Raw genomic sequence first — 14,118 nt, forward strand, 5'->3', positions numbered from 1 at the left:
TGATGATAGAACCAAGTCTCATCAATAAGTGCACAAAATCCACTTTATCAGTGCGAAAACGCTCAAAATGTTGTTGAGAAAGTCGCAGTCGATTGTGTTTTTGTTCTGTTGTTAGGAAATTCGGCACCTATTGTGCACTTACCTTTCAAAATATTGCTTACACTGCCCATGAGATGCCTAGGGCTTCTGCTAAATCCCATTCAGTCATTCAATGATTTTTCAATACGATATACAGTATTTCTTCTACAATTTCTGGTGTTATTGCTATCTTCAAGGCTTGTACAACCATGTTTACATTCAGCAACCCATCTTTCTGCTGTACTAATTGATGACAAAAAGTCCATATACTATACACTTTTAACCTTCGCTCATAAATTTTATGTGCTTTTAAACCTTCCAAACGTAAAAAATCAATCACTGCACGATACTTGATTTTTTCCATTGTACAAAATTATGTGACAGGTCGAAACTAAATGGCTTTTAAACAAATAATGAATTGACGGATTGAAATGCAACTTCACATAGGTGCATATGAAGAATGCACCAACATAACAACAACAACAAAATGGACTAGTAGCAACGCCCTCTCTTATCGAACCTCAAAACTTATTGAAGAACCTAGTATTTTATGAATTTAATTTAATTTGTTTTTAATGCAAACTTACACTTTAATATTTTCTGAGAAGCCGAATTTAGTTTTAACATCTATTTTTATTCAAATTTGCTACAAAGCAATTAATATGTAGGGGAGAATGGGGAGTTGTGAGACGGGTTTTTGTTTTTGGACCCGTATTATTCAAAATCTTAATATTCTGCATATGTCAACGATGGAATCTTTAGTCAATGAATACTGGAAGCTATTGGTATGGCCTATTTAAGAAAACTACAATTTTCCTTAAAATTAAAATTGTATATAATAATATAAAATATAATACAAAATACAAAAATGTGGGGAGTTGTGAGACACCATGGTTTAAATCAATAAAAATGACTTATTTTAGTTGTTAGTTCGTTATTAAGATGAAAAATAAAAAAGAAAAGACAATTGTTATAAAAAAGTGTATAAAAACTGCAATGCCATCAATCTGATGATTCGCAGTGAGAACATGTATAATAACCAGTTCGTAAATTGGCACACTTTAGGTGCACAGCTCGATCGCATACATTGCAATGAATGGAGTTGTTTCTGCTTAACTTTTTCGGCATTGCGCCTTTGTCGATGATATATGTATATTCATGATATATATACAAACAATGCATGAATATTGCGAGGTACTTATGAAAGATGCGTTAAAACGTCGAAAAAAACGGTGTCTCACAACTCCCCACATTTGTTGTCTTACAACTCCCCAAATCGTTTTTTTTTTATAAATGGCCACGTAGTCATAAACACATCGAACGTTCATGCCCTAGTGAATGTGTAAATTCAAAGCTAATAGGACAATTAATAATTTGTATATATTAACATTTGCAATTTGCTTCAACAACTGATCGAATGTATCGCAAAACAAATGATGAAAAAACTTATCGAGAAATTCCAAAACACAGTAACTGGAGAGACGCGTCGAATGCGAGTAAATATGACCAATGCTAGCTGAAAAGTGAGATCGCATCGAGAGCACTTGTTGACACTTAAAATCGAATGTAAACAAATGAATAATGCTGAAAGGTAACAATGTCTCACAACTCCCTGTGTCTCACAACTCCCCATTTTCCCCTAATATTTCAATATTGTAATAGGAGTGATTGTTTGTAAGCCTTTGCATGTGGAAATCAAGCTAATATTTGCAAAATAAATTAAATTTTGCAATATCCAAAAAATTATCTTTATGATTTGTTCTTGCAATCATTAGTTTCTTTTATATTTCTTATTTTGATTTTAGATAATTTCCGTGCATTAGGAGATGTATTTTTTCTACTTTTTGTAGATAGGTACATTGCCGTTTTAGATACTTTTCTTTCATTAGAAGATATAGTTCTTTTTATATTACTTTCTGCGCATACATTGCCATAACTCGCTTTCTATTTTCGTATTAATTAAAGAAAGTTTTATTTTAAAATTTGTTAGACTAGAAATTAACTATAAGTCTATGCTCTAACTTTGCTCTTAGAGCTTCAAATCTGCAATAAAGAATATCGAGCAAAATCGGTGGAATATGAAACAATTTATAGACATATGATACGAAAACATATATACGAATAAATATAAAAAAGAGTGTATAGCACTAATTTATTTAACTTCCATGCAAAGAAACGGCGCATTTGTCTGTCGTGTTATTGATGTTACTCATGACATATTGGCAGCGAAAGAAATATTTCCAAATTATATTAGAATTACATTTACAAAAAAATGTATATGTCAGAGAAGCTGCAACTCCTATTTCATTCCCATATTATCTAATACTCGCAATTGTCATCTAATTAATTCAGATAGAAGAAAATGCGAGCTGATTGACTGTTTGGGTGTTGAAGTAAGCTGAGTGGGTTTTATTTATTTATTTATTTATTTACAAACGTGGTACAATAATATAATTATTTTAACACGAGAATAGGAGCACTGGCTGCCAGGACCTTCGGCTCTCTGATTTGTTATAAAAGGAATTATGAATTAATTACAGGCAAACTAGGTAAAGTTATAGTAAATTAGTTAAATAAGTTTCTTTAAATCGGTCTGTGCTAAGTAATCTGATATTTTTATAATATTTTCGTAGCATATAGTTTTTAATAGTGATGATGGGATTTGGTCCCCAAAAATATTGCTCCTTACTGTGGAAAATTGTGTGCAGTTGTCGAGAAGATGAATTGATGTTAGTGGTGATGTAGGGCAGTGCTGGCAGTTTGGCCGGTTAGTTCTGTTGAATAGCCGAACAACCATTTTGGCATCATTGCATCGGCAGTAAGATGGATACTCGGGTTTTAGCCTGTTTGGATTAAATGTAGTGTATTGGTGCTGTGTAGATCCCCATGTAACCAATTGTTTTTGATACAGGTGATTGAGTACATATTTATTGAAGTCTTTTTTCGAAAACTTGTTAAATGTTTTGAGCGGTTCCATGGCGGCCAATTTAGCTCGTTCGTCCGCTATTTCGTTCCCTTTAATGCCTGTGTGGCCTGGTACCCACATTAATTTTATGTTGTTGTTATTGCCGATCAGTTTGTTGCGAATTTGGGAAATAACATAAGTTTTATTTCTTATATTCAGTATTGACGCTATTGTTGATCTGCTGTCCGTGCATATAATTGTTTTAAGATTTGAGTTTTCAACAGAAATGAGCAAATTCAGGATTGCTGTGGCTTCAGCTGTGTAAACAGAGACAAAATGGGGAAGGATGCCTGCTGAGACAGTGTTCCCAGTGGGTTTTAATTTATTTAACTTACTTTACTATTGGCAAATTGCAACAATTACTCAACACGTCAACTCTGATGTTAAAATAAATTTTCCCCCCCTTTTCACTGCCTATGACTTTGCATCTCAACATATCTTGAGAATTTAAAATAGTGTGGAGAGGTTTTTATAGTTTATGAGCATGTTGAGTGCTAACCAAATGCTTACACAGTTTTCCATAAACCTGCCTGATAAAAAAATTAAATTAAACTATGGTAATTAAGTCTGAGATCTAGACGAAGTGATATGCATGCAAACCCCTTCACACCTCCGCGAAGGTAGGCACCTTGTCGTGGTGCGCGGGTTTAATCGAATCATTAATCAGACCTTATCAAAAGAAGGCAACGTGCTCGTTTACATAAATTCCAGGATTGAGCGAGTGCATTCCGATGACCAAGTTCTGCTAATCGGAGGAACAAGCCTCTGGAAAAGGCTCTGCGCTGAAACAAGGTGTAATACGACCCGTGCCAAGATGCAGCCTGACTGGCGACCCAGCTATAAAAATAGTCCAGTCACGAACGGAGTGCTCCGGATACCTGGCGATCTCCGGTCTAGTCTTACCTGTGTACACGGACCTCTGTGCAGGTGGACTTCTTATGTCCGACACTCGGGGGACTAAAAAAGCACAAAAATGGAGGTGACGCAGGTGGCTCCGATCACTGCTTCAGCGCGGCGGCGGTCAGACCGCCAGTAACAGGAGGAAGAAAGAATTTTGGCGATAGGGCTGGTCCCTGTACGAGTGCTGCAGGAGGCAGTGGGGGAAGGGGAGGACTAAGAAAATCGGTCTCCAATCGATTTACGGAGGATGTTGCGAGGTCTCCCCCGCCTAGAGCAAACAAACCCCATTCCACCCCAACATTAGTCGGAGGGTGGGGTGTATACATAAGTATAGTAAGAGAATGTATTAAAAAAAAAAAAGTTTACTTCCGGCTACCAAAGTTCATGTTGCAATTTGATTCAAGCTTTACCACCGCAAGCAACAATTAATAACAATTTGATGGCTTTATCGCTTTATCACCACTTCTCTATTTTAGACATTTTCTCTGTCTTTGTCTTATGTATATTTGAAATTTATGTGCTGGGAAAAATGTATATTTGTACACTTAATTATTTATACTATCTATTTTATATATACTATAGTTTTACATATATATGTATATTCATATATATATATAATTACTTCCAAGGAAATGAATTGAAAATGGAGCACATGGGTTATACTTTCCATATATACTACTTACTATAAATATATATATAAATAAATATACGTTTTTGTCACTTTCAATGGCTCGAAGGGAACGAGCATATATTGTAATACAAAGGGATAGCTGCTGTCAGCCACTAAAATAAGAGCAGCAACGATATTTCAGATTATTATTTGCAACGCCCGTGTCGGTCGCTCGTTGTTTCGAAAGTGAAAACGCTGCAAACTATGAAATCTCGCCAATAAAACTGACAGACTGGCAACCGACTGACCTAGATTATAAACGTTGGTAGCGGGAAATGGGTGAGCAAGGAATTAAATAATGGGTGTATCTGAACTAAATACGTTTGAACAAAATACACGTAGTCACGTGAGTACTTACTCACCAGGGGACTTCACATCAGGCTCGTTAAATTTGTATTAGTTATTTGTTAAATTCTGTCGTGCATTCAATTTCTCGACGAAAGTCGTTAGCATACAAGCCGATTTGTGTTATTTATAGACATACAAATTGTGTGTAAATACTAGGTGGCACAATAAATTTTGCGGTTCGATAAGAAAAGACACAATCTTATGGTTTGACCTAATCATTTGATGAAAACCGCTTTCCACGCATGAATCTTTTTAGATCAGGAAATATGTGGAAGTCGCTAGGAGCCTTACTCCAACAGCAACATATTTAATTCATGCGAGCCAGTGTATTGCTCTGATGAAAAATATATTGTTTTTCTTTTGCAACTTTTTCATGAATTTTTTGCTTTAGCTTGTCTAATATTCAGAATTTATTGTTTTACCAGTTAACAAGTAATCCAAAAACAAAACTGCTTTCCCCTACCTAAAAACGGAGAACATAAAAATAAATGTTTTATATGATATAAACTAAAATTATCCAGCGCCAGCTTTGGTGACTTTTGGATGGAAAATAAAAGAATTATTTTCATCAACCAGCCGAAAGCCTCTGCTGCTAGCGCTCCGTTTGCTTGAGTTTACTAATAGTTTTATTATCATTCCTGCTTTTACAAATAAAAAAAAATAAATAAAAAATATTTTCATTATATATTGTATATTAAAATATATAAATTTTTTTTTAATGAAATGAAAACACGTGCGTGTATGTTAAAATAAGTAAAAAGTAAGTAAACAAAATTTAATTCAATACTGCAAAAATGTATTTTAGTTTCACTCATAATTTCTATAGCAGCATTTAATCGGATTTGACGCATCCATTTTTTTAATGTATTTTGGCATACATCCGTAATTTACTTTAAGGATTATATATAATAGGTTATTATACCCTTTAAGGGTGTCGAGCTCTTCCTCCTACTTGTGGCGTACATGTTAATGTTGTTCCATGGGCGGCCACCGTAGCCGAATGGGTTGGTGCGTGACCAGCATTCTAGAAGGTGCAAGGTCCAATCTCCGTTCATGAAACACCAAAATGATAGAAAAAGTCGAAGACAAAGACCAACCTCCGAGTATATTTCTGCCATGCAAAAACATCCCATAAAAAATATCTGCCATTTGGAGCCAGCTTCAAACGGTAGGTATTTCCTTTGAATAACAAAAATCATCTGCTTATCGCAAAATATGCAGAAATATGCTTTATCAAAGAAGCCATCCTCTCTGCCTTGACATAAAGCGCTGATATATATGAGGTGTTTTTTTAGCTACGTGAGAACTATGGATATCGATAACTATTGTTCGACAACTGAGAATGGCAAATTGATTTGACATTTCTGTTCCGTTAGGATTGGCAAGTCTCCTTGAATCGTTAAACACCAGAACAACGTTTCCAATTTACTATGAAAAAAAGGAATTCCTTCGCGAAGTTCATGGAGCACATCAGTTCCTATTTCATTCGAAATGAGGAAGAAACTGCCGTTACGGTGAATGGCGAACGCTATCAAATCATGCTGACTGTTTTTTTATATCCAGGAATTAATCAGCTGAACATCGACGACAATTGGACTCAACAAGAGGGCACACCTTGCCACACAACATAGCAATCGATTTATTAGAAAATTTGGGCCAAAATTAAAGCCATCCAGCCGGGTCTAATGGAAAAAGCAGTCAAAAAATTGGCTGACCTAATGTGCCATGTAACTCGTAGGCGCGGGAGATATATGTCGGATATCAAATTCAAAAAATAAATCCTATGAAATTAACTATCAGATGATAATAAAAAAAAATCATTTCAACAAAATACCTGCTTTGTATTATCGTACCAGTATAAATATCTCAAGCTCTTAAAAAAAACGGCCGCTAGTAACCATCTGTTGGTATTACTAAAATAGAAAGACATGGATTTGCATTTTTTGCTTTACCTCAGTCATAAGCGTGCCCACAAGCATGAGAAGCCAATAACATAATCGAGATAGGCGATATTCTCTGAACGGCATTGGTTTTCCAATACTCAGGGATTTTAGGCCGCTCATTTTTCGTAGGATACTACTTTATATTTTTATTTTCAAGAATAAATAAAACAAAAATCCGACACTAGCATTACCTCTTGAAATACAAAATTAGTTGACTTAAAACATTAATTTTCATTTTAACGTTCCACCAAATAACGAATGCAGCTTTAAAAAAATCGGTGTCAAACCCCCCTAATACTAATACTTAATTCTGCAGTAAGCATTATAAGTATATATACTTGCGTGCATGTGACAAGCATTCCTCTGTACTGCCTACAAATCAATTTAGTATGCCCTCACCCGAAAAATTCAGACACAATCGATGCAGGCAAAATGGCATTTAATGAATTTATTTCGCCAATAGCGAAGGAGTTGGTACAAGAAAGGCACAGGTACTTACAATGAATGAAAGACGACGCCAAGGGAAGTGCAACAAATACCCATTTCTGAACGAAAAAAACAAGGACAATTTAACAAAGGCGATTCTACAATTTGTGCAATTTCTCTCTTTATTTGTTTTTTTTTTTTCTCTCTTTTTTATTTTTTTCTTTTATTTGGTTCCTTTTAACAAGATTTTTTTATGTATTACATGTACTTGCTGAAGCTGCAAGTTTGTGGCAAGAGCGCATGCATACATACATACATACATATATCAGTTGTGCACTCACTGCAGCATACAACTTAAGCAAGCCCGCATAGAACATGTTGCATTTAAGCGATGACTGCTAAATGTGCACAAAATTGGAGAAAATGAATTAAAGCAGAAGACACTTTCCTTTAATGACAATAAAGAGAGAGAGAAAAATACAAAAAAGTAGGAAAAAAGATGCACTTAAGCGCGCAGAGTGGCCAGTAAAAGAAGTCAGTCGAGATGTCGGCAGGGGGTTGAAATGCTTAAAAATTAATTTTCAATTCGCTCAACACACCAACAAACCGAAGAGGAATTGCAATGCTGCATAGCAATTGTAGGTATGTTTGGCACGTAGAAAGTTCCCAGTTGCATGTCGCCTGCCGAATTGCAATTTATTGGGTGTTAAATAGCAACGCCGCCAAGGAGCAACATAAAAAGGAACAACCTGAAAATACTTGAACTGACTGCAGTAAAGTGTGCATGTGCTGATGTGACAACTAAAAGCGCGTGCTTTGTTTGTGTTTTTTTTTTTTTTTTTTTTTTTTTGGGTAAATGCTTTGCCGCGTTTACAGTTTTATTTACGTATGTGCAGGTTTTTAAATTGTACAAATGCACGTAAGAATTTCTGTTCTCGCACATACAAGCGCATACCTCTAGGTAAATGTAGTTTGCTCGAAAGTGCATGTACATAAGTATTTTTACTGTACGAAATCGCAACATGTCCGCGTACGGGTGTCGTGAGCCACGCGCGTCCCGCTTGTAATGCTCAGCGAAATTACGACATTGCAACTGCCATTCCAAGTGTCAGCAACGCTGCCGTCGATCACGGCCGCATCTCGTTCTCTCTCCAATACGCTTGCTGCCAGATAGCTACTTGCTGCCAAACATGCTTGTTTGTATTGGTGTTGCAACCACACGTTGTCGGATTACGCGTGCGCCATCGCTTTTTTATTATTTTCGCAACGTTATTTCGCATTCAAAGGATTTATTCCCATCAGTGTTGTTCGTGTTTTCTCCTATTTTCATGCTACACATTTTTCGTATTCTTCCATTGGTGCCTGCGTAATGCGAATGGGCTTTCGACACCAACTGTTCGAGAGTGCGGCTTGGGTCTTTCTTATCCACCTTTTAACAAGCATTAATTAAATATGCTGATTGCATACAAATGTTCAGCTACGATTTGCTGGCTACGCAGTTATTTCTTCTTTTTCGTGGCAGCCAGGTAAGCACAGAAGTCAGGTACGTACTACCAAGGCTTTGTGTATTCGATGGAATGTAAGGATTCGCTTACACAGCCAATATGTACATATGTATGTATGTAAATTGGCTTGCAATTATCTTCTTGTTTTTTTAAATGTCTAAGAAAAATTTTTAAAACAACCAGCTATAAAATATTTAAGGGCTTTGCCGGAACGCCAATTTAAAAAAGTTAAAAACAAGAATGCAGAGAAAATTTCCTTTCAGATAGCGGTAGCTTTGAGCGAAATTTTAATTGTTTAGGCAACTCCGACATTATGTGTGAATGAAATTTCTTTACTTTGAAGTCGTAGCTCCAGTCAACTACCGAAAATTACATATATATTTACAAAAAATATATTTATTGATAAAATACAAAAGAATTTTTGTTTCAAGCCAAATGAAGTATAGTATTTTCATCAAGCCATGTGTGAGTTATTCACGAAGTTACTTTTTCATTTCAAAGCCCCTTGTATGCTAATACACCATAATTGGCAGAACAAACAAAAAACAGCATGAGAATTTTTTTAAAGTGTGAATTTTGACCTTGACAGCGAGTATAAACTTTAAATTGCTTGATCGCTACTTTACAAGATATCGATCACTACAGCCATTACCGAGAAAATAATGAATTTTTTCCCCCCAAATAATATAAAGAAATATGCATCATTAAAATATACACCGCGGCGTCCTAAGGCGACGCGGATCTCAGAGATCCAATTTCTAATGGCTCTGTTGCGTACAGCATGGTGAATTTGAGCAATTCCCCCGGCTAAATGGACATTAAGGGCAAACTGGGCTATTGTGGCAAACGGGCATACATCTGCAACCTCAGAAATAGTATCGAAGTGAAAGATATTTGTTTGTCTGCCGAACAATGACAAATCTCCGAGTCTATTTATCTCTGCCATGAAAAAGCTCCTCATAAAAAGTCATCACAACCGTTCACAGACGGTTCTAAAGGTTCCTCCATTTACGCAACGCATCAAGACGTAACCTACGTAAATAGGTGGAGAAGCTCGGTCAGACACCTAAAAATAGTGTAAGCGTCAATTATACACAGGGTGCATACAGTATTTGAGGGCATGCATGTATGTGGCTGTAACTTTCCGAAACCATGCATTTTCTGTTTGCTCTTAATTAGATAAGACATGCAGGACTACGACCTAACTCAAGAAATGAAGAGACGTGCAGTTATCCTCGCTATAGTTGCAAGTCACACCGCTTTAGAAATCTCTATTTGAATGGAAATTTCGAAAATTCAACATTATATCAACATATCTTTCATTCCGATAGAAATAGAAAGAAATTATGCGTTTTGAATTTGCATCGGCTTGTTTGTTAGAAAGTCATTGAGTTAAATTTTTAATATACAATGCAGTTAAATTTTGTGAACTCCACCCCATTAGGTTCCCTTTACAATATTTGTATGGTCATACTCTGAATAAACTGCTTCCATTTGGCCAATGAAGTTTTTGTAGGAAAACAAGGCATAACAAGCCAATAAGTGTTGCTTAATGCCTTCCACAGCCGTGATATTTTTTATACCTCTACTTTAATACTATTAGCAATGAGCAAAATTCTATAATACTTTCGAAAAGCGAATGTAATCGCTGATTTATTAAACGAGGTTTTTGGTAAGCAGATTTTTTGACTGAACTGCTTACGAAGTACAATATACTTCATCATCATCATCAAAGTATCACAGTTCGGGGCGAACCATTGCTTCCGCTACAATTCGCCTCGACGTTGCGCGGTCTTCAGCTTTTCGTTTGATATCAGATATACCCATAACTCTAAAGTCGCCGTCGATGTCATCTCTCCATCATTTTCTCGGCTGATCTCTTCTTCTGCGGCTTTGTGGATTTGATTCGAAGATCTTTTTTAGAGTTCTATCGTTGTGCATTCGCAAAATGTGATCGTACCATCGAATCCTTTGCGCTATGACGTACCTGATTACATTTGCACCCCTGATAAATGTGTCTAACTCGTCCTTGTAGCGGATGCGGTAAGTGCGGCCTTCAAGTCGTACAGGTTCATATATTTTTCTCAGAACCTTTCTTTCGAAGCAATTTAACTGATCGATTTCATTGGATTTTAGAACCCAGACTTCGCACCCGTATGTGAGTGTAGGTCTTATGACAGTTTTGTAAATTCATAGTTTCTGGTTTCTGGACGACCTCATCAACTTTGTATGTGCGATGTAAGACTTATTTGCAGCTTGCAGAGGTGTAAAGGGAGCGCGTGCAGTGTATATGTCCCCTTAAGAAAAGTCGTGCTCCAAAGTAGTCTAAAAGACAATTCGTGTCACCAGATTGCTTTTGCATTTGGGCTATTTTTCGTAAGACTGCTTGAAGCTGCAACATAAAAGTTAATGAACAAAATAATGCAATTTTATCGCATTCGTTGTAAGAAAGTATGGCGTTCACAAGAAATATTAGATCCAATTAACGTTTTTTATATTTTCAATACTTCAAAACTATAGCCACTATCACAAAGTAAGCTAATTTATACTAAAAATAATTTTTATCTTAAAAACTTTAGCTCATACATAATATATTTTTTTGCCCAACTACCACCAACAGTTTTAGCATTCAGTGCTCTGTTAAACTTTTTCTTTGACTTCATTAACCAACTCACATTTATAAATACATATTAATATTATAAGTATATATGTATGTATGTGAATATACAATCAATTATGGCAATTATGAACTTGTTTTACCTTTGCTTCTTTTAATTCTCAAAATTATTATACGAGTTTGTAACGAGTTTGTAGAGCACCAAAAATCGCTAAAGATAACAAAACCGCGAAGAGTCATGATATTGAACTCACAATCTAGTGAACGGTATGTGCATGCAGAGACATACATATAAATACTTGCATATATTTTGAAAGGAATGCATCTACAGATATGGTATTTACAACAAAGTTGTAAAAGGAAACGCTTTGAAAAACAACAACCGCAAAATTAATGAAAATCAACAGCAAATATTCCCATTTAAAGTATATAAATGTATACATATGCATACAGATGTACACATACATACATATACGTATACACATATCCATGTATATATAATTATGTAAAAATGTATGCGCATACCTATGTATATCAATTTCATTGTCCTTTGCCTCTGCACTCAGTAAAAAATATGTATTAAATGACAAACTGAACTTCACTGCAACATTCGCGCATTAATAGCAAAGTGGGGAAACAAATGTACATACATACGTATGTAGCATGTCCACACAAAGATATGTTAATGGACTGTTATTGCATTTATAAATTAATGCAGTCAGTTGCCTGATTAAAGTCCAGTTAAATAAAGGCTCCAACAGCTTTTCAATACAATCATGTTTTTGACTATCGGCCGTCCTTTTCCCAATAGTGTTTGTCTGCTTGTTATTCCCGTTGTTTTTTCCAATGTCAGAGCCTGTCACAGCAAAATGTGGCACTACAAAGCTAGACCACCGTTTTAAATACTTTTTTAATTGCTCGACAGAGAGAATTAATATTCATATTTACTGTCATCGGCAAAAGTGTAGTATTTACTTGTTAATTTACTTATTGAAATTTATAAGAAAAATATAAGCACGAAAATTTAAAAACGTATGTGCTTCTTTAACTTAAATGAACATAAGGGGCTAGGGGTAGTCAGAATTTTCCAAAAAATAGATTTCGTTTTTTGCATTTTCTTAAAACATAATATCTTAAAAAATATTGTGTGAAAATTTGAAGTGAATCCGACAAATACTTTTGAGTTATTCAAGAAATAACAAAGGGAGATCGGGCGCTCTAGAGGTTCGAGAGCAAGTAGCTAGCAGCAGCTGCGAGCAACCGACTTCTTCTTCTACCTAAATATAAATATTTACAATGACGGCTGAAGAACTATTATATGGCCCAGTAATAGATGACACAGTGTAAGTAATTAAATAATTCGTATAACACTTCATAAATCGACAGCAAAACCATTTAAAGTTTTGCTGTCGATTTATGAAAACTTTTTTCTCAAACCTATGTTTTTTAAACTGGTGATAACTACAACTTAAAAACTGCTTAATAGATTCCAAAAAAATTGAAAAACATAGAAAACTCGTGTCTGATCGAAGGATTTTTTTTAATTTAGATTTTTTTAAAGAATTAGTTGTCGGTTTTTTCTATTGTTACTTTTGAAAAAAAGCTCCGATGAGGCACAAGATTAGCTATTAATAAAACTAATTTCTCTTATCCGATTGGTCTTAGATAAATCTCCAAGGACTTGTGATGATCACCGCAAGGGACTTCTGGTGAAACAGGCTCCACACAAATAGCGATAACTTTTACAATTATTAATTGTTCTTTTTGAAATTTTGCCAAAGGTAAGTCGAAATATGACGTGTTAATGCTATGTTTGTTTTTATTTTTATTATTTATTTAAAATAAAGCAATTGAATAGCAAAAAAAAATTATTGAAAATCATCATTTTTCGGGCCTCTGACTGACTACCCCTAACCCCTTAATGAAGAGACTGACATAGTCAATTAAAAAACCTGCTGGGTGGAATAGTATCTTAACAGAAAAATGAACTGAATGAATCAAACCAAATATGATTCTGTAATACTATTGTGAGGTTGAATTAATTTTATAGGTGACACACAGATGGCGCTAATTATCACTTTATCGCGTTGGCAATACTGAATATATATTCATGACAAAGCCTCATCCCTAGGCTTTGTTTATCAGTATCTGTCATTTCGCTGAAGTATAAACAACGCAGTGTTTTCGTGCTCCGAGTATGTCAACTTTCGTGCCGTCGAAACGCAATTTGCGGGAAGCTTTGCTTTTCTGCTTCAATTTGAAAAAAAATACAGCCCAAGCCCGTGAATTGCTGCAGGAGGCCTACCCAGACCATACTCCGTCGATTTCAACATGTGAGTACTGGTTTCGATGATTCAAAAGTGGTGATTTTCACACCGAAGACAAGGAGCGTCTTGGCCAGCCCAAAAAGTTCGAGGACGCGGAATTGGGGGAATTGGTAAACGAGGACTCGTGCCAAACCCAAGAAGAGCTTGCTGAATCATTGGGCGTTGATAAATCAACCGTTTGCAAGCGTCTAAAAGCGATGGGAATGATCCAAAAGCAAGGACATTGGGTCCCGTACGAGTTGAAGCTGCGCGACGTCGAACGGCGACTTTTTACGTGCGAATTGCTGATCGAGCGACAAAATCGGAAGGGCTTTTTGCATCGGGTGGTGACTGGCGACG

At 35.8% G+C, this 14,118-nt stretch overlaps 1 long non-coding RNA gene across 1 annotated transcript in view; it reads left to right on the plus strand.

Moving 5' to 3' along the window:
* LOC128862251 (uncharacterized) overlaps window positions 1-13,231 on the plus strand; it is a 44,728-nt gene extending 31,497 nt beyond the window's left edge. Inside the window, exon 3 of the long non-coding RNA XR_008454443.1 lies at window positions 13,118-13,231. This is a non-coding gene — a long non-coding RNA (uncharacterized LOC128862251). The remainder of the gene's footprint in view (window positions 1-13,117) is intronic.
* Window positions 13,232-14,118: the final 887 nt, after the last annotated feature.

Source organism: Anastrepha ludens, chromosome 4 (assembly GCF_028408465.1).
Source record: "Anastrepha ludens isolate Willacy chromosome 4, idAnaLude1.1, whole genome shotgun sequence".
Classification (NCBI taxonomy): Eukaryota; Metazoa; Arthropoda; class Insecta; order Diptera; family Tephritidae; genus Anastrepha; species Anastrepha ludens.